The sequence below is a fragment of the Melozone crissalis genome, unplaced genomic scaffold (assembly GCF_028551555.1).
Source record: "Melozone crissalis strain CALT ecotype California unplaced genomic scaffold, PUWL_Pcris_2 ptg000029l_1, whole genome shotgun sequence".
Classification (NCBI taxonomy): Eukaryota; Metazoa; Chordata; class Aves; order Passeriformes; family Passerellidae; genus Melozone; species Melozone crissalis.
The window spans coordinates 20,080,388-20,094,506 of NW_026535807.1; positions in this window are offsets into that span (position 1 = coordinate 20,080,388).

The following is a 14,119-nucleotide window of genomic DNA, read 5'->3' on the forward strand; positions in this document are numbered from 1 at the left end:
CCAGGCTCAGCACCCCCAGCTCCCTCCGGGGTTCCTCACAGGGTTTGTGTTCCCAGCCCCTCTCCAGCCTCGTTGTCCCCTCTGGATGTGCTCAGTGTCCCAAGGTCCTTCCCAAACGGAGGGGCCGGAGCTGGGCACAGCACTCAGGGTGTGCCCTCAGCAGTGCCCAGGGCAGGGGCAGAACGACCTCCCTGCTCCTGCTGGCCTCACCATTCCTGATCCAGGCCAGGAGCCATTGGCCTCCTTGGCAACCAGGGCACTCTGCTGCCTCATGTCCAGCCTGCTGTCACCAGTACCTGCTGGGAAGGATGAAAGTGGGACAAGAAAGTCTCACAGATATGTCTGTGCTTGGCAGGAAGCAAGTTTTGATATAGGAGAAAAGAATTGCTGAGCCAGTCTTACTGGATAACCAAGGAAGCAAAGGGTGTGTTAGTTAGAAGGGGTTTTAGGACTTAGAGGAAAGGATAAAGCCACCTCAAACAAGAAGATGTTTTTACCAAGCAGGAAGACAGCACAGGCAAACAAGCATGCTAATGTTACAAATAGAAAAAAGGTCACTTAAATTTCCACTGCAAGAAAACTGGAAAACAACTTCTAACTTAAACTGTAATGTATTAACTTTTGTTGATCGGAGAACAGTAGCATGATTATGGTAATTTTAGTAGTTATGTCAGGCTAGAGATAAAAGTTAAAGTATGGATTGGTTCTGCTGTATGAAGATGCTCAGCAAAGAAAAGTGTGTAATGCATTGTAACCAAAACCAAAGGGTCTCCAGGCCTGGCTGCAGCTGGAGCTGACAGCTGTGGGCACAGCTCTGTCACCCACAACCCTGGACTGCTGTAAGCTCTTGGATGGAATAAACTGCATTTTGTATACAAGGAACTGCATTTTGGATGGAATAAACTGCATTTTGGATCTAATAAATGGCAATTTTGTGAGTCCTTGAAGTCCCACATCCCTTTTTTTGGCTCTTAGAAGTATCCCCAAGTTCCTTTTTAGCTCCTGAACACACAGATCAGGCTCATTTCATCATTTCCAGGCATTTTCCCTCTTTACACCTCTGCTATGTTCCTGGGTGTTATGAACAAAAATTCAGTTGATTTTTTTCTGTGAGAAAAAAGTTACCACTACTGCTGGGCTGCTGCCTGTATTATGGTAATTACGGGTCGTTGTTGTTAATGGTTTTTTTTGTTCAGTGAAAGCCCTGGCTGGGGCGAGGTAATGGCCCTTCTCCGAGACAGTAACGGGTGGTGACCTTCCTGAACAGTGAGGAGAAGAGACCTGGAGGGGGGGGTTATGCAAAGTGACTCCAGGACCAGCATGCTGTGGGGCACGATGGCTCCAAACGTACTGGGAAAACCCCAAAAACAACGAGCCAAATAAGAGTTGAGAGACTGGAGTGATGTCTGGACGTGAGGAGGCGAGTGCTGAGCCTGCAGAGATGCTGAACACCCTCGGAGTCCCTCTCGCCCTGACCACGGGAGACGGTGCCGGGAAAAGTAACATCGGATGGGATCACCATGCCCTAAAAGCTCCCACGAGGATGTGATTCCCCAGCTCTGCCCCTAATGGACAGAGCTGTGCTTATCCTCCTCCTCTGAGTTGCCCTGGGAGAGACGACGGGAGATTGCAGCCCCGCCGAGCTGCCCAATCCTGAGCTGATCACTTTTAATAAAGGCATTAAAAAGGAGAAGAAGTCTTCTGGCCTTGTTTATTTCACTGGGAATGTCAGAGAGCTGCACACAACAAAAGCTGGTACTTGTTGGCCTTTTTAGCAAATGAAGCCAAGCAGGGATCTGATTACTAAAAATGAGCAGAAAGAAAGGAAAACCTGGGTTGGGTCCCCGGAAAATGCCAGCTATAAGAGATTTATTGCTTTGATGCTTAAAAATATTATTATGTTACTTTGGCTGGTATTATGCTGGCTTGGTGCACATGCGTAACCCAAAAGTGAATCAAAAGACATCGAAGAAGAAGACAGCCTTCATCCAAAGGCGAACCCCAAAAAGGGGTGCGACCACCAAAACGAGTGGTGGAGCATGCGTGGTAAAGGTGGTGATGAGGGCGGAGGTAGAAGTGTGATGAATCGAAAATGGGAGGAGATGGCATTGACATATGGCATAGAAGGGGAGAATCTTCACTTGGCAAGCTTGTACGTGAGGTGGCAAGGGTCCAAGAAGCATGCACCCCTACCCTGCGGTTATCTTTTGCTTATGCACTATTATTGGAACCAAATGATCCCTCATTTTTAATCAAATTATATTGTCAATATTTCAAGTGTATCCAATTTTATATATTTTCTAAACTATTCAATTAAAATTGCTGCTACTGTTATGAACAAAAATTCTGTTAATTTTTTTGTGAGAAAAGGTTACAAAAATCAGCTGAGATCACTGTTGCTGCGGAAGTTCTGCTTGTTTTGTTATTGTAATCACGGGTCATTCTGTCTAATTGCTCCTTTTGTATTAGCAGAGTCTTGCCCTAGGCCAAGTTGTACTTTTCCCCAGAATGGCGAAGAGACCTGAGAGGGTGAGGGGGGCTATGCAAAGTGACTCCAAGCCCCAGCATGCTGTGTGTGACCACTGCTCCAAACATACTGAGAAAACCCCAAAAACAACGAGCCACCTAAGAGCTGAGAGATTGCAGTGATGTCTGGACGTGAGGAGCGGAGTGCTGGGCCAGCAGAGATGCGGAACACCTTCGGAGTCCCTCTCACCGTGAGCACGGGAGTCGTCCCTGATGCTGAGTGCCGGCTAAGAGAGCTGGCAGCAGTGACATCGGAAGGGGTCACCATGTCCTTAAAGGTTCCCACGAGGACCGGACCCCCAGCTCTGCCCCTAGTGGGCAAAGCTATGCATATCCTCCTCCTCTGAGTTGCCCTGGGAGAGGCGATGGGAAGCTGCAGACCCGTCCGAGCTGCCCAATCCTGAGCTGCTCACTTATAATAAAGGCATTAAAAAGGAGAATAAGTCTCCTTGCCCTGTTTATTTCAGCTGGGGCACTCGTCCTGGATAGCCACGCCGAAAGAGGGTACCAGGACTGGCCATTTTGGACCTCCAGGACAGCTGGCTACCAGGACCAGAGGGATCGGCTCAGGAGCAGCGATGCAGAGGAGCACCGGAGCACCGGACTGGTGAGAAATCTGGTGGCGGGAGTGGGAGACAAGCGCGTGTGTGTATGAGTGAGATGAGGGCTGGCAGCCAGACCCTTGACCTGAGAGTGGACCCCTCAGTACCGCGTTTCCAAACTTTCACGAGAAAGCCGGCCGGGAACAGGGGAAAGCGAGTGGAATTAGTGTGAGTGAGTCGTCTCCTAAGGGGGAAAAAAAAAGGGCCCCCTCTCCCCCCACCCCGGGCGTGCGGAGGGAATAGTTGTATGAGTGGCACGCACCCAAAGTAAGTCCTGACAGAGGGAAGTCAGGCAGATTGTAAGTCCCGAGAAGGATTCGGGTAAGAATTGTAAGTCCCGAGAAGGATTCGGGTAAGATTTTTAAGTCCCGAGAAGGATTCGCGTAAGCTCAAGTCCTGCAGGCAAAGTAAGTCCTGACAAAGGAGTCAGGCACAAACCCTAGCGAAGGAGGTTGCGATTTGCATTTAAGTCCTGATACGGTGAAGCCTAAAAATTGGCAGGTTAGGCAAACTAAAAATCAGGCAGTTGTTTTTCCTGACTGAGGGAGTCAGGCACGACCTGGACTCTTCGGCCGAGGCTTCGTGTGTTCAAGTCCCAATAGATGTAAGACCTGACGTTAGGAAAGGTGGGCAATCAAGAGATCGGGCAGTTGTTTCAGTATAAAGTCCTGAGCATCAGGCAGAAATTTGAAGTTCGGTGGAGGAGACTGAAGCTCCTCAAACAAGGTTTTTTTTGAAATTACTGGTCAGTAGAGGCACCTTTGGCACTTTTTATTATTGAGACATGTAAAATGGGAGGGTGTAATAGTAAAAAGACCGCAAGAGACTGAGGGATATACATCCCAATAATCCCTTAGGAGAACTGTTAGAGAAATAGGATTCTATAGAGGCCACGGAGGGATTAGATAAAGTGAAAACGATCCATTATTGTGTAGAAGTCTGGCCAGACTTAGAGGTCCAAGGAGGATGGCCTTGGTGTGGGACAAAGGATAAGTGGATGTGCCAACAAGTGAGTCATTATCGGACAGCTCAAGGAGATACTGATCCTGAGCAATTATTGTATGTAGCTTGCTGGGTAAAGAGCGCTGTTGAGGATGAAGGGGTGCGAATTTGTAAGGTACAGAGGAAGAAAGGGGGGAATGAAGGAGGGGATGATAGGACTGGTAAAAGATGGGACCCCCTGGATTATTTGCCTCCTTCTGCCCCTCCACCTTATAATCCTCTTCTTCAAGCACCTCAAAGGGCAGGTCCGGTTCCTCCCCCGGCTGCCATCTCACTACCACCTGCTCAAATTCCTCCTTCTACCTCTTCAGCTTCCGCTATGGTAAACCCAGTATCTCCTCCAACCACTCCTTCACCACCCCCTTCAGCTCCTCCAGATCCTTCTGCATCACCACAAGCGCCTACTCCACCTGCTGTATTCTCTACCCCTTCTCCAGCTCCGCTTAATACACACTCGGGCTCTTCTCCCCCTCCTATTGCTGTCCCTTTTCCTCCTCCTAGTTGGGGCACACATGCCTCCTTGCCCGATGAACAGCTATCAGCAAATACACCCGCTGATGGGCAGGAAGTTCAGGGTAACCCAGATGCCCCTCAAAGTAGTTTGGCATCTGAAGATGGGCCATACTGCAGCACCAGATCCAAGACCTGCAAGGCGGAGAGACTCTTTCCCCTCAGAGAGGTTCCTATGGGAGGAGTAGCGGGAGGTGTTGGCTTTGTGAATGCTCCCCTAACTGCTTCTGAGGTGAGAGGATTCAAGAAAGAGTTGGGGCATTTAGTTGAGGACCCAGTGGGCATAGCCAACCAAGTGGATCAATTTCTAGGTCCAAATATCTACACTTGGGGGGAGATGAATTCCATCCTGAGTATATTATTTTCCCCAGAAGAGGTCCAGATGATAAGGGCGGCTGGCATAAGAATATGGGAGAAAGATAACAGTCCAGGACCCCAGGTGCCAACAGGTGAACAGAAATTGCCACTAACGGAGCCCAGCTGGAACCCTAACCAGGAGGAGGGGAGGAAGGCCATGATGGAATATAGGTCTTTGATGATACGGGGGATCAAAGAGTCAGTTCCCAAAGGAACTAATACCCAATTGGCATTTGAGGGTACACAGGAGAAGGATGAAGCTCCTGCTGCTTGGCTAAATCGCCTAAGGCGGAACTTCCAGTTGTACTCTAAAATAGACACAGACACCCCAGAAGGTCAAATGCTACTGAAAGTCCAATTTGTTACCAAATCTTGGCCTGATATAAGGAGAAAACTGGAAAAGATGGAAGATTGGCAAGAGAAGGACATTAATGAGTTATTAAGAGAAGCATTGAAGGTGTATTTAAGGAGGGAGGAAGAAAAAGCAAAGGCCAAGGCTAAGGTCATGGTTGCTGTAGCTAGAGAAAGTGCAGGGTGGGCGGGTCCACCACCAGGAGGAGGCAAGGATAGGTCAGTACTGTCAGGTGCAAGAGGGATGGAGACACCTCAAGGCCCTTTGAGAGAGCGACATTGCTATTACTGTGGAGAGCCAGGACACGTCAGGAGGTTTTGTAGAAAGCTCAGTCTCGATGCTGCAATAGCCAGGGAACAAGATAATTTAGGGAAGATCCTTAGAGGTGACGATTAGAGGGTCAGGGGCTTTACACTTTAGGGGACCCGATGCAACATCTAGAAGAGCCCCTTGGTAAACTTTGAAGTGGGACCCCTAAATGAAGAATTTGAATTTTTGAGTAGATACAGGAGCAGATAAGTCCTGTCTCAACAAAGTACTAAGAAGTATAGTATAGAATAGTGAAAAACATCTGAAGTTAGACAAAAAAACAGTTGGGTAGAAAGGATATCCAGTAGCACCAAAACTGGCCAGTAATACTTAACGTGTAATAAATTATGTGAAAGTAAAAGGTACCTTTTTGTTGTCTTGTTGTGTGTGTGTGTGTGAGCTGCAAACCAGGCCTGTGTCCCCCGGGCGGGTGGGGGCTGTGGCTGAAGTGTGTGTGTGTGTGTGTGTGTGTGTGTATGTGTGTGACCTGCAAACCAGACTAGTGCTCCTCAGGTGTGTGAGGTAGCCATAGCTGTACACGCAGACAGCCTCACAGGTGAATGTGCACCAGAGGCAACCAGAGTCAGGGCCCTTCCAAGAGGCCCAGGGATTCTGAGACCTGAGGGCCAACCCCAAGGTGAGGGGGGGGCTACAGGGACCCGTGATTTTCTAGCAATAAAGATCCAGTTTGTGTCTTGAGGGTGTGAAGGAATGTGTGAGAGTGAATATAGACAAATTAGAATAGAAGTAATGTAGATTGTGCATTATAAGTTTTACCACATTTCCTTAAAGAGAAGTGTATTGTGTAGAAGAATAGTGTAAGAAAAAAACCCCAAAAATTTAAGTGTAAGGGGTTGAAAGAAATATTTAGGCTCTAAGTGAAAGTAAGAAACAGAAGCAAGAGATAAATAAGATCTTGAAAATAGAACAGAAAACCAGTGAATTAAATACACAGAGATATAAGAGAATAAAAATACTTTGGGAGTTAAGTTAGCTGAGAAATACAACTCCTTGCAAAATACAGAGTATGCAGAAGTTGATGAGAGAAACATGCAAGCTATGGAAAAAGAAATTAACCAATAACATTAAACAGAGAAACTGAGTTTTGATAAATCATTAAATAGCAGACCATTAATGCCTGTGTTTGAAAGCCCGTTTCAGGTACTCTTCATTACTAATTCGACTGTGCAGACCAAAGGAAAAAGGTTGGACTCACATCACTCTCACCCCCTGGCATTGGACCAGGATTCAACATCAGGTTTTTTTCCCTCTGGCATTCTGGCATTGGACCGGACTGCACCCCATTCTCCCTCTGGCATTGGACTGGACTCCACCCCTTTCTCCTTCTGGCATTGGGCCAGACTCCCAGTTTTTCCCTCTGGCATTGGGCCAGAGTCCACACCACTCTCACCTCCAGGCACTGGATAAGGATTCATCTGCTTCACAAGCTAAATCACCTGAGTATACTGTGGTAAAAGGACCAAAGGATTTAAAGTTGACTCTCAGAAGGAAGAGTCAAATAGACTGAACTGTGTGGGAAAAAAATTGGTATCAGGAGTTCTAATATTGCTTAAAATGTTTCAAAACTGTTCTGTGTAAACTATGTTGGTAAAAAGTTTAAGACTGTAAATAAGTAATTCTGGTTAAGTTCCTTAATCTAATTCTAAAGACTCCAGGTTAATCCCCTACAGAACACTCCCCTGGGAGGGGAAACCAAAATTGGTAGGGAACAGACCAAGAGAGGTTTAACCAGAGAAGCGGGTAGAAGGGACTCTAAAGAGCTTGGAAGCTTTTCCTCAGTAAAATTCCCCAAGAGGCAAGGCCGGGTGGGCAGGCTCTGCAAGATGACCCATACCGGACTCTTGGGAAGGGTAGTACTGATGGCTCTGATGGCTGGTGGTGCTCTGAGAAGCCCAGCTGAGCCATGCTGTGAGTGCTACCGACCCCTCTGAGGAGGAAGTGAGCTCCTTGTCGAGAGTCCACATCAGTTCTGACCCTGATCGTTTTAACCCCTCCCAATTGGTCCTTTATCAGAAAAATAAGAGAGTGTATTGGAGAGCATACAATACTGCCACTTTTAGGCAGCCACTCCTAGGAGAGTGTACTATAGGGGAAGCCTGGTTGTGCTTTGAATGTGATGCTGCTGAAACAAGCTCAGCAGATCTAGTAAAAAGAAAAGAAATAGTGAAAATGGTAAGAAAAATTGTTTGTTACAAGTATTTATATGAGTGTACTGGGAAGGAGATAAACCCCTTTTGGAACACATTTCAGGGGAACCCTAAACCCCTAGGTTTAATCTCGCCTGGCAGTTGCATTGCTAGAGTGATAAAACCAATTTTCTTATTACCCAAAGAAACTGGATCAAGTTTGGGAGTTCCTATATATAATGATTTGGGAGAAAATAAACAGAACCGGGAAAGTGAAATAGAAATTGAGAAAATCCAAAATTGTAAAAGCCAAATTCGGATCCCAATATCTATGTTAAATAAAGTAATCCGCCTCCAGGCAGTATTAAGAATAAAGAATTCAATTATTAGGAACATTTCAAACGAAATAAAAAGATTAGCATGTGTAAATAATGAAGAACAAACTCCTACACTTGATCCCAGTGGGTGGGAGAACTTGGAGATTTTCAAAAGGGATGTATGGGAAAAGGTAGTTTTTCTCACTGTGTGTGTACTTGGAGGATTGCTTTTTTTACTATGCTTATTTATCTGTTTTAGTAGAATACTACTTGCCGGGCAGACCAACCTGAAGAAACCAAGGAAAGTAACAAGGTTAAGTAACCATGATTACCAAAGTGCACAAGAGATTTATAGTAGATTCAAAACAAAAAAATTGTGAGTTGATGCGAGCTTAGAATTTAAGCTCGATCAAAGAAAAAGAGGGGGGACTGTTATGAACAAAAATTCGGGTAATATTTTTTTTGTGAGAAAAAGTTACAAAAAAGCAGCCAGACCACGGGTAGCTGCTGAAGTTCTTCGTGTTTTGTTATTGTAATCACGAGTCGTTGTGGCTAATCACTCCTTTTGTATCAGCAGAGCCTCGCCCGAGCCTAAGTTGTACCTTTCCCAGAAGGGTGGGAACCTTCCCGAACAGTAGAAGAGACCTGAGAAGGTGAGGGGGGCTATGCAAAGTGACTCCAAGACCATAATGCAGCATGGGTCCCCCGGTGTACAGAGAAGACCCCAAATCGACGAGCCACCTAAGAGTTGAGAGACTGGAGTGATGTCTGGATGTGAGGAGCCGAGTGCTGAGCCTGCAGAGATGCGGAACACCTTCAGACCCTCTCGCCCTGACCAAGAGAAACGACCCCGGCGGTGAGACCAGGCCGACTGAGTGGGTGGGGCAACCATCTGACGGGGAGTCACGCCCTAAAGGCTCCCACGAGGACTGGATTCCCCCAGCTCTGCCCCTTGTGGACAGAGCTGCTCATATCCTCCTCCTCTGAGTCGCCCGGGAAGACGACGGAGACTGCAGACCCGTCGAGCCACCCAATCCTGAGCTGATCACTTTCAATAAAGGCATTAAAAAGGAGAAGAAGTCTCCTGGCCCCTTGTTTATTTCACTTTTAATTGGTGATCATTACACTTAGACGAACTAAGTCATCACAAGACACCCAGAGTTCTGGAGAGGTTCTTTTCCCACTGGAGATTTTTACTTAGTGACAACAACAGACTTAAAACCCTTTCCCTGATAATTTCCGGCATTTCTTACAAGCTCATCTCTCGGTCTTCAAAGGCAAACTTTGAGCACAGTGAGAATCTCCTGCTGTGCAGGAGGGTCTCTGTGAGCCAGCTGACACTGGGGCCTGTTTTGTAGAGATAAACGCAACTCCATGACTTTGTGAAAGTTGTAAAGTTGGTATGTTTATTACTGTGCTGGATGCATGTGGAGATTCCTCTCCTTAAAAGACATGCGTACCTCTGGGAACTCCAGATCCTTTTTCATCACCCTCTCAAATAGATATGCATCCAATTTTACGATAGGTTCATACATATTCATTTTACAAATTTGGTGTGACATTTACCGCTAGTTAATCTTTATCAGAAAGAATTCCCAGGTCAGGTTGGCCTCTTCTCACAGCAGTTCCTCTGTCTCTGTGTCCCCTGCCACCCCCTTATCTCTGTCCTTCACTGAAGTAGTTTCTCTGAGCCTAGGCTTTTTACCAGTCAGACTAAACAGCTATATTTTCCAACTACAGACTTAACTAAAAAACGTCCATTTCGCCTAAATCAAAATGGATTTCTACTCTGGAAAATTTCTACTCTGTCTCTTTTCCCCCCTTTCCTAGAAAATAAGTAAATTCTTTTATCTAAAGCAAATCCCTATGACAATAAGTGTCTCTTAATGCTTTACCATGTACGTTTGATACGGAGGTTAACTCAGCTGTTCATTGTAGTATTCTCCAATTTCACATTAGCAATATAATGGATAACCCTAAAATTAGCTTATTCCAGCTAATATTAACAAAACTACAATGGAATGACACTATTTATTAAGGACAATTGCAATTGGTGGACACCCAAAGATCACATTCCACCAGTGATGATCTGCAGTTTCCTTTACTATTTGTAGAATTCTGCTTACTTCCTTGGTGTCATGTTAGACAGTAATTTAGGTTTTCTCTGTTTTCTGGAATTTCCTTCAAAATCTCCAGTAGGTCTGGTGCTTAATTGATTGTTTTACCAATGTAAGGTCCATCCCAGCAGGAGTAGGTGATGGTCTGTGTTGAATTGTGTAATTGGTTTTAATCAACTGGTGGGATGTCACTGGGGCCACGTACAAAAAATCACACCCGATAATCTTAACAAAATTGCAAGCACAAAAATTAAAAATATTTCTTCCAGAGAAAAACGCATTGTTGCTATCATTTTTTACAGTAGCACAAGCAGTTCCCAGGCACACATAACTTTTACTAGTATATACGAGCACAGTTTTCTGATCAGTGACTGGATGAATCTCAAAGTGGCAAATACTCTGTTCAGTGTCTAGACACACATCTTGGCCATTAATTGTATTGCTTTCACAAATGAATCCTAGTTGTTCTCTAGTAATGCAGGATTCTAACTTTACTCTCTTGGCCACTTTTCATTCACCTTTCCTGCGCACACCCTATGTTCTGAAGGGTAGAGCACTGTTTTTTCATTATTTAATCCCAGTGCAACGATGGGGCGGATAACATAAACAGTGGCATTACGTATGGTAAGCACAAAGGCAGTGGCCACATTAGATGCAGGATCATAGGTGAAATTTAATATAGTCCACCAGGATTGAAACTTCTTTTCAAAATCAGTCACATTATCCCAGACAACTTTCCAAATTTCAGCTGGAAAATTACCTTCACCCCCTTCCCGTATGATCTGAGCTGCTGTTGCCTGCATCTATAACTCTGCTTGTATACAACTGAAAGCTAAAGACACATTATTTTGAACTGTACCAAGTGCTTCTAATATTAACTTGTGGTCTTGGCCCCCGACCTTTTCCCACTTTGGCAGTCAGTACTTTGGAGATCTGCCACTGGCTAGTTCCCAATGCCAATAGAGATGACTGTAAAGGCTGCTTGAATTGTGCTAGGTCACCTGCTGCAGTGGCCAGTTTATTCATCAGTATTTCTGAATCAATTCCATTGAAAACTCTCAATCCATTCCCTAACATCCCAGTTAGATCATTTCTTATTCTGCTCCTGAGCTATATCTGTCTTTGTAACCACGTTGTGCAGCCCTCAAAGGATGTTCTTAGGAAAGGGGAGCAGGCTGGTTGGATTTTTGAGATCTTCATTTGCACTAGCAACTCAACACGTTTGAGAGACGGTTCTGGATTGAACAACAGTTTTTTTCACTTACATTCTTCACTATGTAGGTGCCTATTTCATACACTTCAGGTTCAAGTTTGGGTTGGGTCTGTACTATTTGATTACTAGTGTGGGTTGTATAAGGTTCTGCTGCTGTAAAATTGCAGTGTCTATTTAAAATTTAATGAGAGGTTGATAGCATCTCGAGCTTAAAGGCAGGTCACTTCTACAGGCTGTATCAAGGAGAAATTACACCAACAGTCTGATTCACTTGGGCTATCACAAACTTCTTGGTGCCTGTATACGGGGAGGTTGAGACACTAATTTCATCTGGTTTCTCATAAGCTGTCTCATTGACTACCTAGCACTCTATTTTGATTTCTTCTCTCTTGATCTCCTGAAGTGCCCACAGTTCTCGTTCTTGCCACTCTTGCTCCTCATATACCTGATCTTCATGAATTACTACAGTGGATAGGTTTAGCTGTTTTATCTCAGAAAGTTCTCCCATGCATCCAGTATACAGATTGAAAGCTTGGGACCAAGGCCATTCAGCATTGCTTTGGAGAGAGGTACTCTCTAATTCTAAGACTCCAGTTATAATTACATGCAAATCAATTCTGTAATTGAAATGACAAACTACCCCTGGCTGCAATATACTCATTTTGCCTGAGTAAGTTTTAATCTCAGTTCATTGTTTCTTGATGTCCCTCTCTAAGGGGCTCCTGGGGCTTTCTTCACTCGAGAGCGATGGATCCAGGCATTCTGCTCCTTCATCTGGATTGCAGTGAAGGTGGTGAGAAGCACTTGCAGTGATCTCTCTCACTGTGCATCCTAAGTCTTTTCTGCAAGAGGCTTAGCATATACATAATCTCTAGACTGTATGTTATGTACTGGTCTGTCCAGCTCTTTGCTCCGAGTTCTAGCCACGTGTTTCTCAATTTCTCTGAGCTGTTTGCTTAAAGCCACCATGCAGGTGGCCAGGGTTATCTCTCCAATGTGGGTAGACATTCTCTTTTGTATTCCATATGGCCTTCCATAAAGCATTTCAAAAGGACTCAGCTTTTCTTTAGCTCGTGGTTTAGTCTGAATTCGCAATAGTGCCAGTGGAAGAGCTTGGGGCCAGGGTAGATTAACATCCTGCCCCAGTCTTACAATCTGCTGCTTAATCAAATGATTCATTTTCTCCACCTGGCTGCTTGATTGCGGGTGGTATGGAGTGTGAAGTTCTCAATCTATGAATCTATGCCCAGGTGGCTACTAATCTGTGGCACTATTTTGGAAATGAAAGGTGATCCTCTATCCGAGGATATTGTGGCTGGGGCTCTGAAGCATGGTATTATTTCTTGTAATAATACCCTGGTCACCTCTCGAGCTTGGACAGTTCTGGTGGGGAATGCTTCTGGCTACACTGAAAATGTATCTGTCAATACAAATAAATACAGATACCCCCCTTTCCTTGGGAGTTCTGAAAAGTTAATTTGCCACGGCTGTCCAGGCCCATGGCCTCTCTTAATTTGACCAAGTTTCTGCCTGGGGGTATTTTTGGCATTAGTCTGGAGGCAAGGATCTCACTGTTGGTATACCTGAGTAATAGTGGCAGATTAATTCTTGGCAATGATTCTTTCAACCAGATATGCATTTTAGAAAGCCTGTGGAAACTACTACCTAAAAGTCAACACTTTATTTTGATGCACTCTGTATCACTGGCAGCCTTGATCATTCTGGGAAAGGAGCCACACTTCATAGAAGCTTTTAAGTAGTTAGGCCCCAGTGTGTTTTCTGGTGCTTTTCTTTCACTAGTGATCACAAAAATTGCAAGGGATTACTGGCTCTCTTTCAATGGTAGCCCACCCCTTGTGGTTGCATGTCTCTTTTGATTAGTACTATTATATTTTGGCTTACTTTTGAGGGAAATCTGTCCATAATTACTCCACTTTTTGCTGCCTTATTTGCCTCTCCATCCATTAGCTCATTTCCTTCTTCCAGTTCTGAGCTCACTCTCTGGTGTGCCTTAATATGCCTTTTCAGGCAGCTGAACCGCTTCCAGCAGCTGCATTGTCTCTCCTTTTTGTGAGCTTAGCAGTCCCCTCTCTTTGCAGATGGCTCCATGTGCATGCACAACACTGAATGCATGCCTCGAGTCCGTATAGATGTTTATTCTCTTTCCTTTTGCCATTTCCAAGGCACGGGTCAGGGCAATTATCGCAGCCTTCTGCGCAGAGGTGCCCGTCTGTAAGGGCCTGGATTCTATTACTTCTCTGCAGGCAGTCACTGTGGATCCAGCATGTCGCTTTGCACTGGCAACGTGGCTACTACTGCCATCAGTGAACCAGGTCTCTGCATCGTCCAGAGGAGTGTCTTTCAAGTCTGGGCATCTGGAGTAAGTAGCTTCAATGGTCTCCAGGCAATCGTGGTGTACTGCTTCTCCTTGATTTCCACTGAGAAAAGAAGCTGGGTTGACAATATTAGTCACCACTATCTCTACATCATCTTGCTCTACCATGATGGCCTGGTATTTCAGAAACTTCTGTGGTGAAAGCCAGAGGCCACCCTTTGCTTCCAGTACTGCAGACACTGTGTGGGACACTAGCACAGTCATTTTTGTCCCAGGGTAAACTTGCGTGCCTCTTGAATGTCCAGCACGACTGCTGCTACAGCTCTGAGGCA